At 36.7% G+C, this 11,007-nt stretch overlaps 1 protein-coding gene across 2 annotated transcripts in view; it reads left to right on the top strand.

Moving 5' to 3' along the window:
* The first annotated feature begins 1,452 nt into the window (after positions 1 to 1,452).
* Positions 1,453 to 11,007, top strand: part of DUSP14 (dual specificity phosphatase 14) — a 27,756-nt gene continuing 18,201 nt past the window's right edge. Inside the window, exon 1 of one of the 2 annotated variants that reach the window (XM_023522856.1) lies at positions 1,453 to 1,534. The gene's annotated coding sequence lies outside the window, so the exon portion shown is untranslated. Of the gene's footprint in view, positions 1,535 to 4,709; positions 4,892 to 11,007 lie in introns of those variants that run through there. The other variant, XM_011379392.2, reaches the window with a different exon arrangement.

Below are 11,007 nucleotides of genomic sequence, written 5' to 3'. Positions count from 1 at the left end.
TTTTTTTAAGATTCATCCATGTTGTTACCTGTGACCATACTTAGTTCATATTTGTATGAACCACAAGTTATTTATCTGTCATCCATTGCCGATGGACATCTGGGTTGTTTCTGGTCTGGGGCAGTTATGAACAGTGCTGGGTCATAGGTATGCGTATCCAGCTCTACTAGCTGATGCCTATTTTCCAAAGTGATTGTACTAATTTACATACCTCCGGTGGTGTCAGCCTTGAGTTTATAATCCACTGTGTTTGCTGTTTAATCACAATATGTTTGGATATTTCTTGAATGAATACATGCACCTGTGTGGACTGATCCCTGGTCCTTTATATACCAGTGTGTTTATATATACTTATGTTTAATTGTATGGTTTGGACTAACATATTACCTAAAGGCCAGAAATGAGTTTTCCACTCTATTTAGTTGACAAATACCCCAAAGAACCCTTCCCTTGATCCTCTTTTTCTTTAACAGATGTGTAGTTATAGGGAAATTTAAATATGCAAAATGAAGTATTAAAAATAAAAGTTTCTAGTACCTAGAAGTTTTTTAAAGGTTTTGGTGAATCCTCTCTCTCGTTCTTCCTTGGCAGTTCCAGAGGAACCATAGCTTCTTCGCTACCGCAATGAATGACTCTTTTGCAATCTTTAAAATGTACTTTTCTCCAAATCTTCCTTTGTGTCTGAAGAGGTCGTTTAAAATTGGGTTTGATATAGAAAATTCCTATAAGCTAGGTAAGGTAGAAAGCATTACCGTCCCGTTTTACAGTTGTAAAAATGGAGGCAAAGAGCTGAGTCCTAATTTTTTACTACCCTTAAAGAAATATGGACCCAGAGGTTTATCCCAGGGTTTCCTGGAATTCCTGGTCCGTAAATCCACTCATAAATATAATGCAACGTTGAAACATCCTTCCTGAGATTCAACAGATCAATTAAAAATCAAAGAGGCTGAAACCAGTGGTCAGCATCCATGCTTGGGACTCAGCTCTGTCACAGAGTTAAGTCATACTGGACAAGTCACAACTGCTAAGCGTGTTTCCTGCTCTTTAAAATGTGGGGAAGAAAAGTGCTGTATTCTTTGTAAAGTTGTGTGAGTGTGTCTGGAAGCTCCACTCTCTTGAGCTGCATTTGATGATAGTTACTTGTTGTGGACTCATAAAGGCCCTCATTTTTGGGTTCCCTTTAGAAACCCAGGAAATGAGGCACCTCCAGAATGAATAACTATCTCTCTTCACCAGAGACACCTGAGAATTCATGACAGGGACAGGCTCTACCCCAACCTGGGTGAGGGTAGAGAGTTGCTGGGTGGAGGTAGGAAGGAGCCCTGCACAGGCGGCTTGACACATGGGCCCTATTCCTGCCTCCAGCTCTGACTCATCTTCTGACGCTTGGGGGAGGAGAGGTAGTTGCTTGATATTTTTGGCTTTCCCCCATAAAAGGGGAGAAGTTTCCTTCATTCCAGGTCTTTTTAACGTCAGTGTCGAACGTGTTTATGCTGTGTTCTCATCTGAAATCTTTCATATTGGCTGAATGCAGGTATGATTTCTATAATATTCTTTAATAGAATGGCATAAATGTATATTCATATCATGAAAAACTGGCCAGGTATATAAGTCCAGGGAATCCTTTAAAACGTTAGCATAAAAACTACCATTTTTAAATGATAATCTTTAGGGAGTATCTGAGTTTGGTGGATATTGTGCAATTGGGATTTTATTTAGGGCAAGGTGGATTAAAAATGCTTTTTCTTAATATCATAAGATATATATTCATCATTCTCTATGTAAAAAATTAAAACTTTACAGATAAGTCTAAAGCCTTTTTTTGAGCATCTTCCCCAAAAGCAACTGCTGTGTGTATCTTTATTGGTAGATTATCCCTTTAGACTTTTCTAAGCATTTTCATAAATATCTGTTTGCAGAAAATGACTTTTTAATTGAAATGAAGTAGTATGAAGTTAACCAGTCCTGGTCATAGAGATTTGGTTTCTGTCGAGAATAGGTAGCGTGTGTTTTAATGACAGCTGGTTGTAAAGTTTTATTAACCCTGATAGCGTGGTAGTATTTCCCTGGACAGTGGTTAGATGACCCCTTCTTAACCAGCTTCAGAGCAGTTAAATCATTAAGATCCTAGGCATTACTCTCAGTTGCAGATGAAACTTTCCCATTAGGAGAAAAGAAATTTAGGATTACTAGTGTATTCATCTTTTCTTTGCTTTGCTGATAAGGAGGCATTAAAGGGAATGGAAGCCAGGGAGAGTTGCTAAAGCAACAGCGCCTGGGTATAAACTTACAGAGCAAACATTTAAGGTGGTAGCTTTAGTTATTTATGAAAGCTTCACTGCGGTGAAGACAAAGAAGGGGAAGTATTAATGTGGGCACAGTTCAAATCAGTAATTTCAGGAAATGGGTGAGTTAAAATTCACATCAAGAGTTTATGGGTTTAAATGTTAGACATGTATTGAGGACTTTTGTCATGCTAAAGATACTGTGCTCAATACTGGGGTAGAAGGCAAATAAGGTTCCTGATCTCACAAAGCTGATAGTGACGTTCAGAGAGGAAGTGTTCTTTCCCCAGTTAGCCAGAATTGTAATGGTTTTGAATTCATGGAAATCAAAATTGTATTTATTTAACCATTTTTTTTTATTGTGAATTATAATACACAGAAAAGGGTATAAAACAAATGCATAACTTCAGGAATCATTTTAAAGAAAAAACAGTCATAACCATCCGGCAGGTCAAGAGGTACCCTCATCCAGCTATTTCCCAGTGACAGCCTCTCCCTCACCCCAGAGGTAACCTTGCCTCTTTTGTGTGGAAATCACTTCCTTTCTTTTCTATAGTTTTATCCCATAAATATAAATCTCTAAACAGCACAGTTTCATTTTGCCTGTTTTTCACCTTTATGCAAAGTGATCAAAGTAAGAATTCTTTTAAATCCTTTTTTTGGGGGAGTCAGTATTATATATGTGTCTATATATAATATTTTATTTATATATATGTATTGAATGTCAATTCTATATACATAGAATTGACAATTCTATTATAATTCTATATACATATACATATATGTATATAGACATATAATTTTTTGTTTAAATTCTTGCAGCATTATATTTTTTTAAGATTCATCCATGTTGTTACCTGTGACCATACTTAGTTCATATTTGTATGAACCACAAGTTATTTATCTGTCATCCATTGCCGATGGACATCTGGGTTGTTTCTGGTCTGGGGCAGTTATGAACAGTGCTGGGTCATAGGTATGCGTATCCAGCTCTACTAGCTGATGCCTATTTTCCAAAGTGATTGTACTAATTTACATACCTCCGGTGGTGTCAGCCTTGAGTTTATAATCCACTGTGTTTGCTGTTTAATCACAATATGTTTGGATATTTCTTGAATGAATACATGCACCTGTGTGGACTGATCCCTGGTCCTTTATATACCAGTGTGTTTATATATACTTATGTTTAATTGTATGGTTTGGACTAACATATTACCTAAAGGCCAGAAATGAGTTTTCCACTCTATTTAGTTGACAAATACCCCAAAGAACCCTTCCCTTGATCCTCTTTTTCTTTAACAGATGTGTAGTTATAGGGAAATTTAAATATGCAAAATGAAGTATTAAAAATAAAAGTTTCTAGTACCTAGAAGTTTTTTAAAGGTTTTGGTGAATCCTCTCTCTCGTTCTTCCTTGGCAGTTCCAGAGGAACCATAGCTTCTTCGCTACCGCAATGAATGACTCTTTTGCAATCTTTAAAATGTACTTTTCTCCAAATCTTCCTTTGTGTCTGAAGAGGTAGTTTAAAATTGGGTTTGATATAGAAAATTCCTGCTTTCTGAGTAGACAATTGCCAGGTTAACTTTAATTGTCTGTGTTTGGTGTTGCTAGCTAGATTTAAAGCTAGGGGTGTGTGGGGGTGTGTGTTGGGGGAAGGAGGACAAGGGAGTGAAAGAGATGATTGGAAGAGATGGGGAGGTCACGGCAGGACAGTTATTAAATTACTAAATTCAGTTATTTGTTGAGTACTGTGCCTAGTATTATCTGCTAAGTCTATTTCTAGCTTAGAGCAGAATGTTCTACAATTCTACAGGTTTAGAAAATACCCTCAGGGAAATCTTTTTTCTTAGCTGGAGGGATGATGGAAGAACAGTATCCCTAAGAATGTGAGATTCGTAGTTCTTTTTTATTTCTTCTGTTAGTCATCTTGGAAAATAGCTAAATTATTCTATTTTAAGTCTTTACATAAATCATGAATACTTTTTTACTTATGTATTAAATATTTTTTCATATTTTCTAAAATAATCATAATTTTAAAAATTACTTATGTATAAGTTCAAGAAAAGACACAGTGGGAGGATAAAAAGTAATGTTAGAACCTCTTAATCTATGTGATGGGGAAAGAAATCCTCTTTGTGTTCTTCTGTATCCCTTCGGGTGGGCAGTAACTTATAGAGGGACTGTTTTCCACCTATTGCAGGAAAGGGGTGGTGGCCTGGGTGTGGAGGTCAGGTCCATGTCCTGTCACATGCATTCCACAGCCCTCCCACCTCACACTTCCCATTCTTGCTCTTTCACTGATGGAGAGTGACCTTCTATCCAGTTTGGTCAGCTTTCCTTGCTGCCATCTTGAAGTCTCATTGGGCCAAAAGGCCTTTTTGATATTTATATACAATTGCTGGGTTTCTGCCTTTGTTTCAGAATAGTTTCAGCATCGATTGCCTGTGGTAGATCCTTTTGACATCTTAACTCTTTGAGTTTATGGATACACATGAGAAAATTCTTAAACGAGAGCATGCTGCTTCTGTTGACTAGTAAAACATTTACGTGGCAGAGAGAACATGTGAAACACCAGCCTTCCTCACCTGGAAGAGAAAGACCATGAGGTGAGCTTGCTTGAAATTTTTGAGGAAGTACTGGTAAAAATAAAATCCGGGGGAGTACTGTCAGCATACAAGTTCTATACAAATTTGAAATCAAGATTTATAATTAAGAATTTCCCTAATTTAGCCATTGTGTCACTCTGTTATCCTTGCCAAGTTCTTTCATCAAATTGATTGTTAGTCTAGCTCTTGGGTGAAGAGCACTGCCAGGCACAAGCCAAAGCCTGGAGAGAGAGCCTGGATCGACAGACATTTGTTGTGGTTAATTTTCTTCTATTTCAAATAATTTTTAATTTTAGAAATTGCAATCACATAGAAAATTACAAAGAACAAATTAACCAGCACTATTACTCATAACTCAAAATTGGTCATACTTAATTTCTTTTATTTAAAAAAAATAAAGCATTATGAAGTTGAGGCTTCCTTGGGCCCCTTCTCATCCCCACTGACAACCATCCCCATGAACTGGTAGGCTTCCTTCCAACTCACTTTATTTAAATACAGTCATGGGTCACATAATGATATTTTGGTCAATGATGGATTGCATACTACACGGTGGTGGTCCCATAAGATTATAATGGAGTTATAAAATTCCTAACACTTAGTAACAGGGTAGCCATCCTAATGTTGTAGCACAAGGCATTACCACGTTTGTGGTGTTGCTGGTTGGTGTAAATAAACCAACTACTCTGCCAGTCATATAAAAATATAGTACAACGACAAAAAAACAATCCAATTAAAAAATGGGCAGAAGACCTGAACAGATATTTCTCCAAAGAGGAAATACAGTTGGCTAACAGACATATGAAAAGATGCTCAAGGTCACTAATCATCAGAGAAATGCAAATTAAAACCACAGTGAGATATCACCTAAAATCTGTCAGAATGGCTATCATCAATAAATCAAAAAACAGCAAGTGTTGGCAAGGATGCGGAGAAAAGGGAACCCTCATACATTGTTGGTGGGATTGCAAATTGGTACAGCCTCTATGGAAAACAGTATGGAGGTTTCTCAAAAAATTAAAGATGGATATACCTTTTGACCCAGCAATTGTACTTCTGGGTGTTTATCCAAAGAAAACAAAAATAATAATTCATAAAGCTCTATACACTCCAGTATTCATGGCAGCACAATTTACAATAGCCAAGATATGGAAGCAACCTAAGTGCCCACCAACAGACAACTGGGTAAAGAAATTATGGTTCATATATACAATAGAATATTATGCAGCCATTAAAAAAATGAAATCCTATCATTTGCAACTACATGGATGGACCTAGAGGTTATTATGCTGAGCGAAATAAGTCAGACAGAGAAAGATAAATACCATATGATTTCACTTATATGCGATATCTAAGGAACAAAAAGAACAAACTAATCAAAAACAGACTAACAAATATAGTGGACAGTTTGGTGACAGAAGGGAAGGGAATTGGGGAGCTGGGAGAATGGGATGAAAGGTTAAAGAAGTACAAATTAGTAGTTGATAGTTGGGCACGGGAATGGGGAGCACAGCAGAGGGAATGTAGTTAGCATTAATATGATGGCTAAGTGGAGGGCCAGGGGAGGGAGGGAGCATTTGGGGGGATCGTTATGAACAATACAGATGTCTAACCAATGTACTGTATACTTGAAACTAATTTAAATAAATCATAAAAAAATATATAGTACATACAGTTATGTACAGTACATAATTCTCGACTATGTTTCTGGTTTATGTATTTACTATACTATTTATTGTTATTTTAGAGTGTATTCTTTCTACTTATACAAAAAGTTTGCTATAAAAGAGTATGCCTTGTTAGGTTGGCAGCAGCCTCATATAGCTCGTGTTTACTTGCATCTCTTGGTTGTATCATTTTCTCTTGTGCTTGATTTAATCTCACATAGTTTTGTTCATGGTCTCTAAGCATACAGAAATCCACTGTTAATGTTGCCAGCAAGAGGTCACTTTGAGTGATTGACCTGGCAACAAAATTAAAAGTGATTAAGGACTATGAAGGATGGTTATTGCTTGTCAGTCAGGCATGTGCCATTCCACCATTGCTACCATCTTAAAGAACCAGCAATTAAGCTATTAAAGGATCTGCTTCATTGAAGGCAACAAGGCTAACAAAAGTTTGAGAAGGGCCCATATCAGACATGGAGAAACTTCTAATGATCTCAACTGAAGAAGCATATCCCTCTCAGCACCATTATGGTCACAGCCAAAGCTAAAAGATTTTTTGCAATATTGAAAGAAAAGGCTGGACCCAGCTACAGCATTGGATTTACTGCTAGCTCTGGGTGGTTTAAACAATTCCAGAATCATTATTCATTACGTAATATGAAAGTGAGTGGTGAAGTCTATGAGTGCTGATGTGAAGGCAGCTGAAGAATTTTTGGAAACTCTAGATAAGCTGATTTTGAAGGGCAATTATTTGCCAGAGCAAATAGTCAGTATGGATGAAACCTCCCCTATTCTGGAAACAGAAACTTGAAAGGACCTTCATCCATAAAAAGGCCAAGTCAGTGCCAGGTTTCAGGGCTTTTAATGACGGGATAGCTTGGGGGCAGTGTTGCAGGCTACAAATTGAAACCCTTTGTGATCTGGCACAATGAGAACCGCAGGGCCTTCAGACATATCAGTAAGCACACATTGCCAGTGTACTGCAGGTGCAATAAGTCATGAATGACCCAGCTCCTCTTCCAAGATGCTCTCCAGAATTGCTATGCCAGCGAAATGGAGAAGTACTGTTTGGAGAATAACATAACTTTCAAGGTTTTTCTTATTTTTGATAATGCTCCCGGACATCCTTCTTTTATTGCTGATCTTCATCCCAGTATCAAAATGGTGTTTCTCCCTCTTTGATCTAGCCATTGGATCAAGGAGTTATAGCAGCTTTTAAGGCCTACTACCTGAGGAGGACCTTTGCCCAGACTATTGCTGTAACTTAAGGAAGACACAGAAGACACTGACACAATTCTAGAAGGATTAGAACATCTATGACAACATCAAGAACCTTGCTTGGGCCTGGGATGATGTCACCAAGGAGTGTAGGAATGGCATCTGGAAGAAGACACTCATGAGGTTTGTCCATGACTTCAAAGGATTTGCCACGAATGAGGAGGTTGAAAAAATCAACAGGGATATGGTTGAGATGACAAACAACTTTAACCTGGGTATTAATGAGGATGACATTGAGGAGCTCCTAGAGGTGATTCCTGAAAAATCAACTAATGAGGAGTTGTTGGAACTGGAACAGGAACACATAGCTGAAGACAAAGCAAGATAAAAATAAACTGCAGGAGAAGAAAATAAGAACTAAGAAAATTGACAATGAAGGGTTTAGCACAAGCTTTTGCAAACTTCAACAAAGTCCTTAAGTTTGAAAACATGGACCCCAACACCAAAAAGTTTTCATTAATAAAGAGTAACGTTCATGACATTGTCTGCTTACAAGCAAATCTATTATCAAACCGCCGTGGACATATTTCTGAAAAGAGTGACACTTCAAGAGGAGCCTCAGGCAAGTCCTTCAGGAGATGTTGCCAAAGAAGGCATTGTTATCAGATGACAGCTCCATGTGGTCGTGCCCCTGCAGACCTTCCAGTGGGACAAGATGTGGAGGTGGAAGACAGTGCTCTTGATGACCCTGACCCTATGTAGGCCTAGGCTAATACATATGTTTGTCTTAATTTTTAACAAAAAATTCAAAAAGTAGAAAAAATAAAAAAATTTAAAATAGAAAAAAGCTTATAGAATTAAGGATATAAAGAAAATATTTTTCTACAGCTGTACAATGTGTTTGAGTTTTAAGCTGTTAATTACAAATGTCAAAAACTAAAAATTCAAAGTTTATAACATTGAAAAGTTACAATAAGCTAATCTATTGAAGAAAAATATTTTATAAATTTGCTGTAGCCTTAGTGTACAGTGTTTATAAAGTCTACAGTAATATCCTAGGCTTTGACTCACAACTCACTCAGTGACTCACCCAGAGCAACTTCTAGTCCTGCAGGTTTTGTTCATGGTAAATGCCCTATGCAGGTATACCATTTTTTATGTTTTACATTACCCTTTCTATATCTTTTACTGTACCACTGTACCTTTACTGTACCTTTTCTATGTTTAGATACACATTGTATTGTAATTACAATACAACACGTGTTGTAATTGCCCACAGTATTCGGTACACTGATGTTCACACAATGACGAAATCACCTAGTGATGCATTTCTCAGACCATATCCCCAACATTAAGTGACACATGACTGTATTTGTTTTAAACTATTTTTTATGTCAAAAGGACATAAACATTTCTAATAGCCTTTAATTTGCACTGTCACGTTTTATGTTTTGGGAACAGAACTCTTTTAGGATTAAAGGCTGTACATCACATATTTGTTAAAAATTGTGGAGTAGCATTCCATGTTTTATAGAGCTTCCATTACTTGGTATAAACTTTCAGCTAAAGATGATCCAAAATGTAAATGAAATGGAACTTACTTTATACTGGATTGTATCTTAAATTCAAATAGCTAGTGTATTATTTTATTTGAAAATAATTTTAAAAAATTATTTTTTTAAATTATGGAGTTTCTTGTTCTATTTATTCTCCTAGAAATTACATTAGATAATACTTAATCTTTTCCACAACAGCTTTATGTTATTTTAAATTCTTTTACAGAGATATGTACTAGAAATATAATTTCCCAAACCTTTACCCCCAGAGATTGACTAATTAGGTCTGGGGTGGGGCCTAGGAGTCTGCATTTTGACTAGCAGCTCAGGTAAGTCTCATGTAGTATTCTTATTTAGGGATCCTTAGGACCACACTTTGAGAAACATTCCTTTGCCATACTATGGCTTTCCAACATAATTTCAACTAGGGTTGGCAAACTTCTGTAAAGGGCCAGGTAGTATTTTAGGCTTGTGGGCCATACAGTTTCTGTTGCAACTATTTAACTCACCTTCGTAGCATGAAAGCAGCCACAGCTAAAATATAATAAATGAGTGTGGCTGTGTTCCAATAAAACTTTATTGATGAATACTTAAATTTTAATTTCATACAATATTTATGTGCCATGAAATAGTTATACACAGATTTTCACTGCAAGGGAGGTCAGTGCCCTAATCACTATGTCAGGTCAACTGTACTGTTATTCCTTTGATTTCTTTTTTAACCATTTAAAAATATAAAAACCATTCTTAGCTCATGGGCTGTACCAAAAACAGGTGGTGGGCTAAATAGGGCCCATCAGCCATGGTTTGTCAACCCCTGGTTTTCTGAACAAGAGTAGGATGTGGTTCAGAGGCCATTGCATTCTCTTATAGTATGTGAATAATAATTAGTAGTATCATCTTAAAAGAACTATGTATATTGTCTTATTGTATAAGACTATTGTTTCAGAAGATAAAGCCAAGAGAATAACTTCAGGATCCACTGCCTTGTGACTCTTGTTTAGTTCCCTTTGCTACAGGGGCACTCAGACACATCCAGTTGCCCTTAAAATGTTGTAGTCTAGCTGTCCCTCAGCATGGAAAGGGTATGTAGCTTCATCAGGTTCCTTCCATCCAACTAATGCCAAGAGACTCACCCAGTTATCTTATTCTCTTCAGAAATTGTAGATGCCTTTGATGCTGGAAGAAAAATGAGAGATTAATTTATCAGTACTTTATAAATGAAGTTAATTTGGTATAAAGTCACCAAAAATGTGCAGTTGGGCCAGGAGTATGATAAATTCTTGTAGGGAGAAAGTTTAGGCTCACTGCTTCAGTTTTAAGGATTTTGATTCATCCAATGAGGGCAATTTAATCAATTTAATCAATTAATCCAATGAGGCACACTTAAACCTACCTTGGGTTTAATTGCTGATGTGATTTTTTAAAAGTACTCTATCTAGATGTTCTGACCTATATTATAAATCAAAGTTCACTGCTTAACCAAGAATGTGTGATATTTAATTTTTACCACTTACTCCTTGACAATTTTAAAGTATTATTTATATAGGCCGTGGCACAAATTGGTTTTCAGTTATCACCAAACAAGTTTAAATGTGATTGTGGAATTTTGCAAGCATTTTCTTGGTTTAGGTTTATCAAATTTTTCACACCCAAAGACCATCTCATACCACAT

This window comes from Pteropus vampyrus, unplaced genomic scaffold, assembly GCF_000151845.1.
Source record: "Pteropus vampyrus isolate Shadow unplaced genomic scaffold, Pvam_2.0 Scaffold358, whole genome shotgun sequence".
NCBI classification, from domain to species: Eukaryota; Metazoa; Chordata; class Mammalia; order Chiroptera; family Pteropodidae; genus Pteropus; species Pteropus vampyrus.
This window is presented reverse-complemented; position numbering and strand designations above follow the sequence as displayed.